The sequence below is a fragment of the Etheostoma cragini genome, chromosome 20, assembly GCF_013103735.1.
Source record: "Etheostoma cragini isolate CJK2018 chromosome 20, CSU_Ecrag_1.0, whole genome shotgun sequence".
Classification (NCBI taxonomy): Eukaryota; Metazoa; Chordata; class Actinopteri; order Perciformes; family Percidae; genus Etheostoma; species Etheostoma cragini.
Genome location: NC_048426.1, coordinates 14,627,563 through 14,638,269, shown reverse-complemented (window position 1 = coordinate 14,638,269; position 10,707 = coordinate 14,627,563).

Below are 10,707 nucleotides of genomic sequence, written 5' to 3'. Positions count from 1 at the left end.
GGCACTTAAAAACAATCTATTATGATTAAATGAGGTCTACAATTGACTACATTGTGGTCTAACTAATAGCAGGTCAACTTCTGCTGGTAATGAAATGCTTATTGGAGTACTTACAAACTTGTGCTTCATAATGTTTGCTATTAAATGATTTTAACATGCAAGAAAAATGCTACTCAGTGTTCAAAATACATTGGCTGAGCCCTTTCAATTAATACTATCTAATAAATTGTTCTGACATTTTGATTTCATTTTGCCGCTCTCTCTCTCTCTCTCTCTCTCACTCGTATCGCTTCACAGATCAATAAAAATGATCAGTTGGAACAAGCAATGATTAGCTGAGTGATGCTGTGGGATTCATGAACTCCAGTGGAGAGAGACATTTTACTCAGTCCTATGTGACCTCTTTAGTCATCTGTTAGATGCCTGACATTGCTTCAAAATTGTTATTATAAAATATTTTTTATTAGATCTCTTTTAAAGGGACACATAATATCAAGTTTCAATAGTTGCATTTGTAACTGTTACAACTGTTAAAGTATTTTATAATGTGATGTCTTGTCTTGTTATTTCGTCCACCCCCTCTGTTTCTGCTCTGAAAACTAGTTTATTTATACATGTATTTTTGTTTAGTCTAGACAATGTTACATCATTCTGGCAGGGGTGTTTGTATGTTATTGTGTCTTTTGTGGCTTACTACATTGTGTCATGCTCTCTGGTCAGGCACGGTTACACATGGCTTGTAGCGCCCTGACCTACAACTCCCCCTCTTGTTTGTCAGCGGTTGTTTGGCCTACTTTCATAAAGACAAACATGGCCATTTGTTTTGTTTCGCATTTCCATGAAAATGGAATAAACAAGTGGCAGGGAGTGGGACAGTTGGAGCAGCTTTTTTGTACGGGGTGGGGAATACATAACTAGGTAGAGCCACTTTTGAACAGTCATAACGAGAATAATTATTCCTGATAAATTATTTTCAAAAAAACAATAAAATATAAACATTTAAGATTGAGGCAATAAGCTGTTTTCTAAACATTCACTTTAAAGAATGAAAGGCTGATTTATGCTGAATACAATTAAAGTCAAACTAATTAAAGACTGCCTCTCTGGACACTTATAGTCAAAAATAATTACACTTATTATCCAACATGTTTTCAAAAATAAACAACAAATCTTTTTCAAACTTTACTTTTCATGTCAGGGCCTTCGCTGACCTTCTGGACACAAGGCCGGTAGACCCTCAAACTGAATTAGCCCTCCCTCCCCTCCTTTTTCACTCCATGGACAGTAAGGATGCTACAGTTAGTTAATGAGTGTGTTCCACAGCTCTTGAAGAGTCCTTAATTAGTGGCACACTAACACTGGCCAGCCATGCTTGGAAGATGGGAAGGCACACTGGGGGAGGGGAGATGAGTTCATAAAACCACAGTTGGCTTTGCTGTTGTAACAATATATCTTGTTAAAAAAAAAGAGGGGACATCTAACCTATTCTGAATTATCACCACACAAATTGGATTCCTAAAGAAAATCAATTGTTTTGAAATGATGAACTTGATCAAACAAAATTGATTAGGTCGTTGAAAGGGTGTGACATGGATAGCACTCCAAGACGAGGCAACGGACTGTAGCAAACACATGTGATTGAAAAGCTTTAAATGGGTGTCAAACAAGCGGAGACATAATGTTTGACTTAAATTATCAGCGGTCCCACAGGAGGCTTCTGTGACCGCTCCCCAGAGCCGGGGGTGTGTGTGGAATACAAACAGGAGATTCACCAGTGACCAGTGGGTCATCACTGGAAGAGGGACGGATGCTCGTTGCTCCTGTGGGACTTGGCAAGATTCCTACAGCAGCTTTTTTAATTTGCTGCACATGAACCCCCCCCCCCCAGCAGGTGCTAACGGGACGGACAACACTTCTAACATACAGCCACAGTTGCTTTGAGTGAGTGTGTGTGTGTGTGTGTGTGTGTTTGCAGGTTGTGGCAGGGGCTGTTGTAGTGTCCCAGATGGGTTAATGGGGAGTTTAGCATCAGGATTACAATGCAACTGTGTGGCTTCAGATTGAGTAGTGATTACCCCAAGCTCACACTGGCTAACCCCTTCTAGTGCTCACCAACACAACCGCTGGACCAACAGGACAGACATGGTTAAATAAAACAGAAACGCATCTCCTACTGACCAAAATTATCACAAAATAAAATATTGTCTTGATAATTACTGAAAAGGAATTCAAATCTATGAAATGTTTGGGCCTAAAAAAAACAAATGTAATTCTACTCCAATAGTATTGTTGGTAGACTTATGTAAAAATTCACCTGGGGGCTTCTAATAGCACAGGAAAATACATAACCTTAGGCTACTTTAAACAAAAAACTGCTGATTTAATAAAACATTACATAAAATAAGTGTTTATCCACATTACCAATAGAATAAATGATAGTTTTTTGAAGAAATAAGTCTTACTACAATCCCCATTTTTATTATTGTCACTGAGTCTATGCAAGTGAAAGGAAACAAGATGTGCTCCCTCTCATGGCCATAGCTGGTTATTACGATTTGAAGATATAAAGTTTTTATAATGTTTCTTAGGTAGTATTTAGGCTTTGCTACTCCATCATTCTGCCTTCACCATCACAACCCCCCACCAGGAACACTTCACCAGGGTGCTAGACTAATCTGTTTGTTGTAAGCGTGTCTTGCTTCTGCACCCATCACCCCTGACTCCCTCCCTACCTCCTTGCCTCCCTTCCCAGCAGCTGGCCATCACAAGTCTAGCTCCAGCACCGCCAGCCATCCCAGGGAGATTGAAATGTTAAGGGCAGGGACGACAGCTCCACTAATTCAATTCCCCAGGTTAATCCCTACCGATCCCGTCATCGCACTCTCCAACCAGGCCCTGCAAAGAGACACAGGCAGATACCGGGGAAACAACAAACATTCAGCACTAACAATGGCCACTAAAAATTCAAAAACAAAAAAAGATTGAAATATAATATTATAATAATAATCTATAATAAGAGTGAATATAAAAATGAAAAGACTGAAGCACTATACACGGTGGGGGTGATTTAAACAAGCGAATATCTGAACACATCGCCGAAGAAACGTGCACACTAATGCATCGCCATGAAAAACCTCATGGTGCATCAAGATGATAACTCATCTTCATACTATCTTCCTGATGATGATGATGATCCCCGGTATGTATTTTTTTGTATTTGGTATGGTAGGTATGATGGTAAGTATTTTTTTTAAATAAATGTAATGTAAAAAACAATGCTTGTGCTAAATACGTCATTTTCTAATATATAGACTTATTAAAATTAACCAGCAGCTCCCGTGTTGACTGCCTGTGTGACTCTGCCCTCACATTCCCAGGACTAGCCCCAGTCCTGTCATCGTCTCAGCATGTACAGTGGCCTTGCGTCTGACCCTGTACCACTGTACTGACCAACCACTAGCAAACTATGTGACCTCTGCAATATTAGAGGAGTTGATACATTCTACCTCCTCATAGGTCACTTCGCAGAAATTACTTTCAAAATGGTCTAACAACTCGCTTTTTCATAGGTTTTTATTCTGAACGAGACCATCAACTGGCCATTATATTATCATCCAAAGCTAAACAAATTACCCTGAAGAGGCAAGAAAAGCCCACTTGGTAGGCTGGCAATGCTTCACACAACTTCTGGAGACAAGAAGTTAAAAACCAACAGTTTATTTTTTTTGAGCAGAATAGCCTTATCTACTTTTGTACACATCAACATGTTGTTAATTGGTAAACTCTATCTAATCCAATTCATCTAAATGTACTCTTGAAATGAAAAATGGCAACTCTATAACAAATGTATTACATCCAAGTTGTTGCATCACAGCAGATGCATCATCAAAAAGAGCACTGCAGGAAAATATATCACTGTCTCAATAGAGCTTTGAATGTAGTGAATGGATGTAGTGGGTTCAGGAAAGTAGATTTAAAAAGGGAATTAATAGAGGAAGTGCTTTTGTGCATAGTTGGTGAGGTGTTGGGGAAGACGCGGGTGTATCACACAGTGTGGGCGTGCTGCGTCACAGACACCACGCGCCTGCGTTGTAGCTTTGCTCAGAGGTGTAATGCCTGATTAGGGGATTACAGGAAAGTGCTTCTTTGCAGTTCTGTGAGAAACAATTATTAACATGCTGGTGTCTCTAATCCTGGATAAACACAGCTTTTCAAGAACAACAGTGAGTCTTTCTTCCCCCCTTAAAAAAAAAAAATCTGTGTTTAAACCCTGTAGTCACTTGAACTCCAAAGCTCAACTAATACCAGCGGAGGAGACAGGCCAGTCGTGTGGAACACTGTCATTACAGAGGTTGTGCTCTTGGTGGAAGACATAGCTGGCCAGCAGGCCTTTACATCAGAGGGGAAATCCAAATTTAGCTTGGGGAGAGAAAAGCATTGTGCTGAGCCCTGCTTGTTGAAAGGGCATTAGACTGAAACATGTTCACAGCCTGTAATCTTTTATTTGTTTGTGCACTTTACTCATGTAATCTGCTTTCTACTAATACAGACACGAATTCCTAAGTCATGCTGGGGACGCCCTGGATGACAGATCCAGGTGGGGTGGTATCACAAAGACTTACAGCAGGTGAAACCAAACTGTCCATGTTTTTGTCAAATAGGCCTGCTAGAAAGAGTGTTGAACTCTAAGCATGGAAATGTTGAATGGCTAGTCCAAAATACTTTTCGAAATGAGAAGAAGCACAGCCTCTATGGGATGCTATCAGGGCTTTTTTTTATGTGATTACAACATGTATAACACTTATTAAAGCTAACCTGAAACAGTATATAGTGACAGTTACAGTAGTGACTATAACACCAGTCTAGTGATGCATGAACTGAATTGGAGAATATTTAGTGCCAGTTGTGTGCAATAAAAATCGAGCAGGGAGCAATCAACACACTGCCGATTCCTGAGCCACACACACACACACACACACACACACACACACACACACAATTTCAGTGTTGCCTGTGGCTCTGAAATACAGCACATCAAAACAACTTGTAAGTTTCATTTCCGATACCCTTGAACCTGCTGACTGGCCATACTGTCCACTAGCTGATACTTTGAAGAGTACCTCACTTCAAGTAGTCTCTCCATCCACCACTCTGTATGGTCCTGAGAAGAGATGAGTGATGATACATTCACTAACATGGCTGCGAATAACAAACATGTCCAAACATATAATCCAATAGTAAGCTAATAAATAGCAATTATAAACTAATTAACTGGAGAGGGGCTATTCTTTAAATGCAATTATGGATTTCTTTTAAATGTGTAAAACTGGGTGACTCCTTATAGAATTTATTGTGATCATGTCAATGTACTTTTATTGACCTCTGAGTCAATTGAGAAGCGTCCCAGTTATTATAACAATGGTTCCAGTTGCCTGGTCTCCACAGAAGGTGCTGGTGTGCGATGATGGGGATGTGTTGTGCCCATCTGGCAGGGCAGGGTTTAGCCCTAATCCCAGAGCCCCTCGGCAGGGAAGCCCCAGTCTGTTGATCACTGCCCCCCTGCTGGCTCCTGCACAAACACACAGACTCCTGTCGCAAGAAAACAAGCCTACATACAACATCAGCACATGCACTGCAGGGCACTATGTCAAAATTAGACCTTGATATTCCATAAACATTCTCTCATCTTTTTAGACATACAGTATGTGTATGTTGGGTGAAGAGTTTTGATGTCCCGTAGAGACATACAAGCTTAGGTAGCAGCTCTTGTACACAAACAGAAACTGTGAACGACAAAAAGGAAATATGACCCGGACCACGGGGAAAACAGAGAAATATATTCACATACATGCATAGGGTGCGGAGACTTGTTTTTGTGAGGCAATGTAGAATAACCCATTTTATCACACACACACAAGTAGAGACCGAGTAAATATACACACACATAATTACAAAAACATAGACAGATAGGCAAACACACAACACCCAGAAGCAGTCACCCAGTCATACACACCACACACCTAACCACTGATAATCCCCCAGACACAGGAACACACTCACACACATACAGCGCATCATTATGTTTATCACTGTGAACCAGCCCACCGACACCCATCACTCTAATTCCATTTGTCTGTTTAGATTCGTTTTGCTTTAATCCTCCCTTGTTTGTGCACATCTGCAAGCACTGCAATAGTACAGACACAGCGAGACCGGGAACGAGAAGGAGAGAGACAGACAGAAAGAGACAGTTTGAAAAAGAGAGAGAGAGAGAGAGAGAGAGAGAGAGAGAGAGAGAGAGAGAGAGAGAGAGAGAGAGAGAGAGAGAGAGAGAGAGAGAGAGAGAGAGAGAGAGAGAGAGAGAGAGCGAGCGAGCTCACAGGGAGCACTCTCCCTCCTGACATCCTGGTCCCTGTAGCTCCAGCAGAAGGGGCAGACAGGCATATCTCTTTACCCAGGGAGAAGCTCCCTGTCCCAGCCACGGAGCTGCCGCCAGGCCCGCAGGCCCTTGTAATCACTGCAAACAGTCAAACATCCAGTCACACAGGCTCTTCCACCAACACAACATTACAGGCTTTTTACACAGTATTACACCACATCTTATTATCCCATTCAAGTCCCTCTATTAGCTCAATTGGATGGTGGGATTTTCATTTGTAAATTGGGGGATTTTAGATTAGCTTGTCTCTCAGCGATGAAATGCCCCCAGAGACTGTGAATTATGTGACCAATCACATATGAATCAGTAGTGCATGAATGGATGTGTCGGAAAGAGCAAATGAGACAACCTTAACCCAGATTATGCACTGTATGTATACTACATCACATATATTATCGATGTAAGCATCATAGCTGGCTGCATGGTCACAGATTAGACACACTATAGTCTTTAACTCTAAACTATACAGGAATATGATTTGGCCTTAATGTAGCAACAAAACGTGAATGACACCATTTGTGCATAGCTGACAATAAGCAGTGTTAGCGTTTACACAGCAAATAATAATCAGGTCTAATAGAGAATTATTAAAGAGATAAATATTAGCTGCTATACACACCTAGCAGCAACATTATGCAGAACTGAAGCCGGTTGGTTGAAAGGAGGCAAATGAATTACCCCTCTTCCTCCCCAGGCCTTCCATTCAGACACGGAGTGAGAGAGAGGGAGGAGAGAGGGGAAAAAAGGCACCCCGAGCTAGTCGAGAGACCCGGCAAATTATGAAAATGCTTCTCTGTGTCCTAAATGGAGGCCGAGCTCTTTAATGTGGCACAAAATTAGAACCTGGGGGAGGAAGTGTGGCCCGCTTGATTGGCGAAACCCCTCCTGGCCCACTACCCTCCTTCCTCTCAAAGTACACAGAGATATTATCCTGTGGCTGGTGGCACTCTCTTGTATTGGGGAAACTAAAGGACCCCAGAGAGAGCCCAGGGGCGTCCATAAAGGTGCCTAATTTGTCAGTTTACTCCTCAATTATTTAAATAGATCTAAGAAGGGAGCGGAGAATAGGGCTTTTTCTGCCTCTTCGCAGTCAAAAGCAGAGAGAGACCTTTCTCCACGGTAGCCATTTTCAATTGCGCTCTGCACTGCTGTCTTTGATATAGAGAAGTGCTGTAGAGGAGAGGGGCTGTATCAAATAAACAAATGTGTGTACACAAGATAACGGGAACTTGGGGATAATATTTAGTTTGCGCTAAAGAACTCAAGTTATTTTACATTCACAAATTAAAACATACTTTACACACACGTTAAGATTGTGCCTGTGTCATACATTGGCACACACACACACACACACACCTATGTAAGGATTTGGGTGAGGTTTGAAAATAAAGCAGGGACCCTTTGTTACTCATCTCTGTGCTCTTCCATCCATCCATACTATTAGTTTATAACCCCACTCCCCACTATCCTATCAGGTCCCCACACCCAGCAGAAGTACCAGCTCACACTGCCTGGCCACACTGCCTGGCCAGCTCTCAGCCAGAGAGACCACTGGAGGTATGTGGGGCCTGGGGCCAGAGATTATCAAGCGGTTGAAGATTTATCCTGGAAATGGAGATGTTGCCTTCCCCAACCCTCTGACCTCTAATCCCTCACATACTGTATCTGCTCCTATTGTTTGGTTTGTTTTACTAGAGGGGTGAGGTTGTGCAAGCTGACAAGCATGAGGACACTGACGGTAGAGGGGGTCCACATAGGGTCCTAAGGTGACCTTATCTTTCACATACGTCTGGTGGAGGCAGGTAAAGGGCCCTCTCTATGTCTGAATGCTTTGCCGCAGACCCATATTGAGATAAACTCTGTGCAACAACAATCACTTTCAATAAGCTCTATATCAGCAGAGATGCCAGACTGTGTCCATTGGCGGGACAATAGTCCGGGTGCGCCTACACAAAGCTGTGAGCATCAAGACCATAACATAGTCCGTTAAATACAGAAAAGACACTTAGAAAGAGCATAAACACTTTGGCACAATAGACGCATAGCAACCCAAATACAAACAGGAATCACAATGAAGAGCATGACAAACACCTGTACAAATAAATTCAGTAAACCTGCAAACACACTGTACCTGACATACAAACAGTGGCTGCCACACACTGAGAAACACACCCATCAAGAGTGATAACAAACAAAAACCTGAGACAAGTCAATCATGACATCATGTCAACACACACTAGTGTTAATGGGCCTAATTCTACCCAAAACACATTGCTTAGTTACATAGGAAAATATTTAATTTAGCCAAAATAACAATAGCTTATTGTTATTGTTATTATTAAAGTATGTTAACAGATGTTTAAAGTTAAGGTTCCACTGTGTTAAAAATCCACTGTTACCTAAGACACACGTTTCTATTTCAGATAAACCTGCAATTTTGTGCACTAGAATAACCACTATCAAAAAGCTATAAAATATGTGTGGAGTTTGGTAGCAAGCGTTGGCAATCTTCACAAAGATGGGTGGCACCTCGTTAACATCCTTGAAACAGGTTTCTCATGCTTAGGAAAGGGATCTGCAGGAAAAGTTTTTTAGAGTGCAAGATTCTGCAAAATCTGTGGCCAGCTCAGTATATCATGCCTCTCACACCCTCTATTCTCTTCCCAAACACTAACCAACACACCCGGCCCTCCGCCTCTCTCCACTCCAAGCTTCCATCCAGCCAGGGAGAGGAGAGGAGATAGGCCCAGTAGCTAAAGCTGTCTTTTCAGCCTCTGCTCCCGCTCGGTCTATCTGAGATATACAGCAAGCGGAGGTGTCGCTTTTCCGCTGGCATTTCGGACAGTATCTACTTATAGACGGGAGAAAAAGAGAAAAGAAAAACAGAAGGGGTATTATCAGGGAGGGATGAGAGCAGCAAAGGCATTTTGTCTTTTTATTCCCCTCCTAAGCCCTGGGCTTTGCTCCCAATCCGATTGGTCGATACGGCCAGGGATGTAAATGAAATGCAAAGCGGAATAAGGCTGGCTTCCCATCTCCAGTGTGTGCACCCCTAAGTCCTCCGCCCCTCTTTCTCCATCTCACTCTGTCTTGCTCTCTTGGCTGTTTATGGAGTTGTGTTTCTGTCTCCCCATTCACAGAATTGCTGCTCTCCCTGTTTCAGTCTCACCCTCCTCACTCTGCCTTGTCCCCCCCCCTCCTCCTTCTCTCTTGCTGCATCCTCCCCTCTCCCTGGCTGGGCTCACAGCTCTTATCTCCTCAGACGCCCCACATTCCAGCATTGCCGTGGCTCCCTGCCTGCATCCCTGGTCACGGCGATTCCATGGGTTCCCACAATCCTCGGCAGCTTGCTGATTTAGGGTGGGCAACTGACTCTCAGAGACAGGGGAAAGGATAGGAACAGAGGGGTTAGGGAAAGACAGGGGGAGAAGGGATCAGAGGGTGGGAGAAAAGAGAGGGATGACAAAGGAAAGGACAGGGAAAAAGTAAAGTAAAAACAACAGAAGGGCATGAGACAAGGGATGGCCAATGACTGTGATGTTTACACAAAAACAAACATGAATATGTAAATAAGGTTAAAAATGGTTGAATAAATATGATTAAGACTACCATGGGAAAAAGGTATTAAAATAAACTTTATTGAAATTTTTGAATCTATAGAAAGTGGTTTCCTTTATTTTTTTACGAGAAATCAAACCATCTGTGCTAAAGCTGGTCGAATCTCCTCATCTAGCCAGCTGACAGCCGCTAGCCAGGCCTGTGAACAGAGAGGGCTCGTCACATTCTGAGAAAACTACACATTCACATCCTGTCCTTCATTTTCTAGTGGCATCTCAAACAGCAGGTTCTTTTAGCAGTGTTTTAAAACCATACAGCAATAGACTGGTGTGACCTGGTGCACCAAATTTCATGGCCACAAGGTTCATTAACATTAGCACCAGCATTTACATTTACAGTGTGTAACTGAGGTTTTGAAACCTAAGAACATGCCAAGCCAAGTGATTCTGGTCCCAATCACTGCGTTTGCATGCTACATCTTCTCTCCAGCAACCCTCACAGGGCAAAAAGTCCTGGGAGCTGGGAAGCTGACTGTCTTGCGTGTCTATGTGTGTCTTTGGAGTTTGCAAGCTTTTGTGCTTGTATGATGATCAAAGTGCTTTTCTTTTCAGTGTGCCCATTGGTTTTTTGACTATGTTTCATATGGTTCCAGCAGGGAAAAGACTTGGGTGGAGATTTAAGCATGTTCTCTCTCTCTCACTCACACTCAC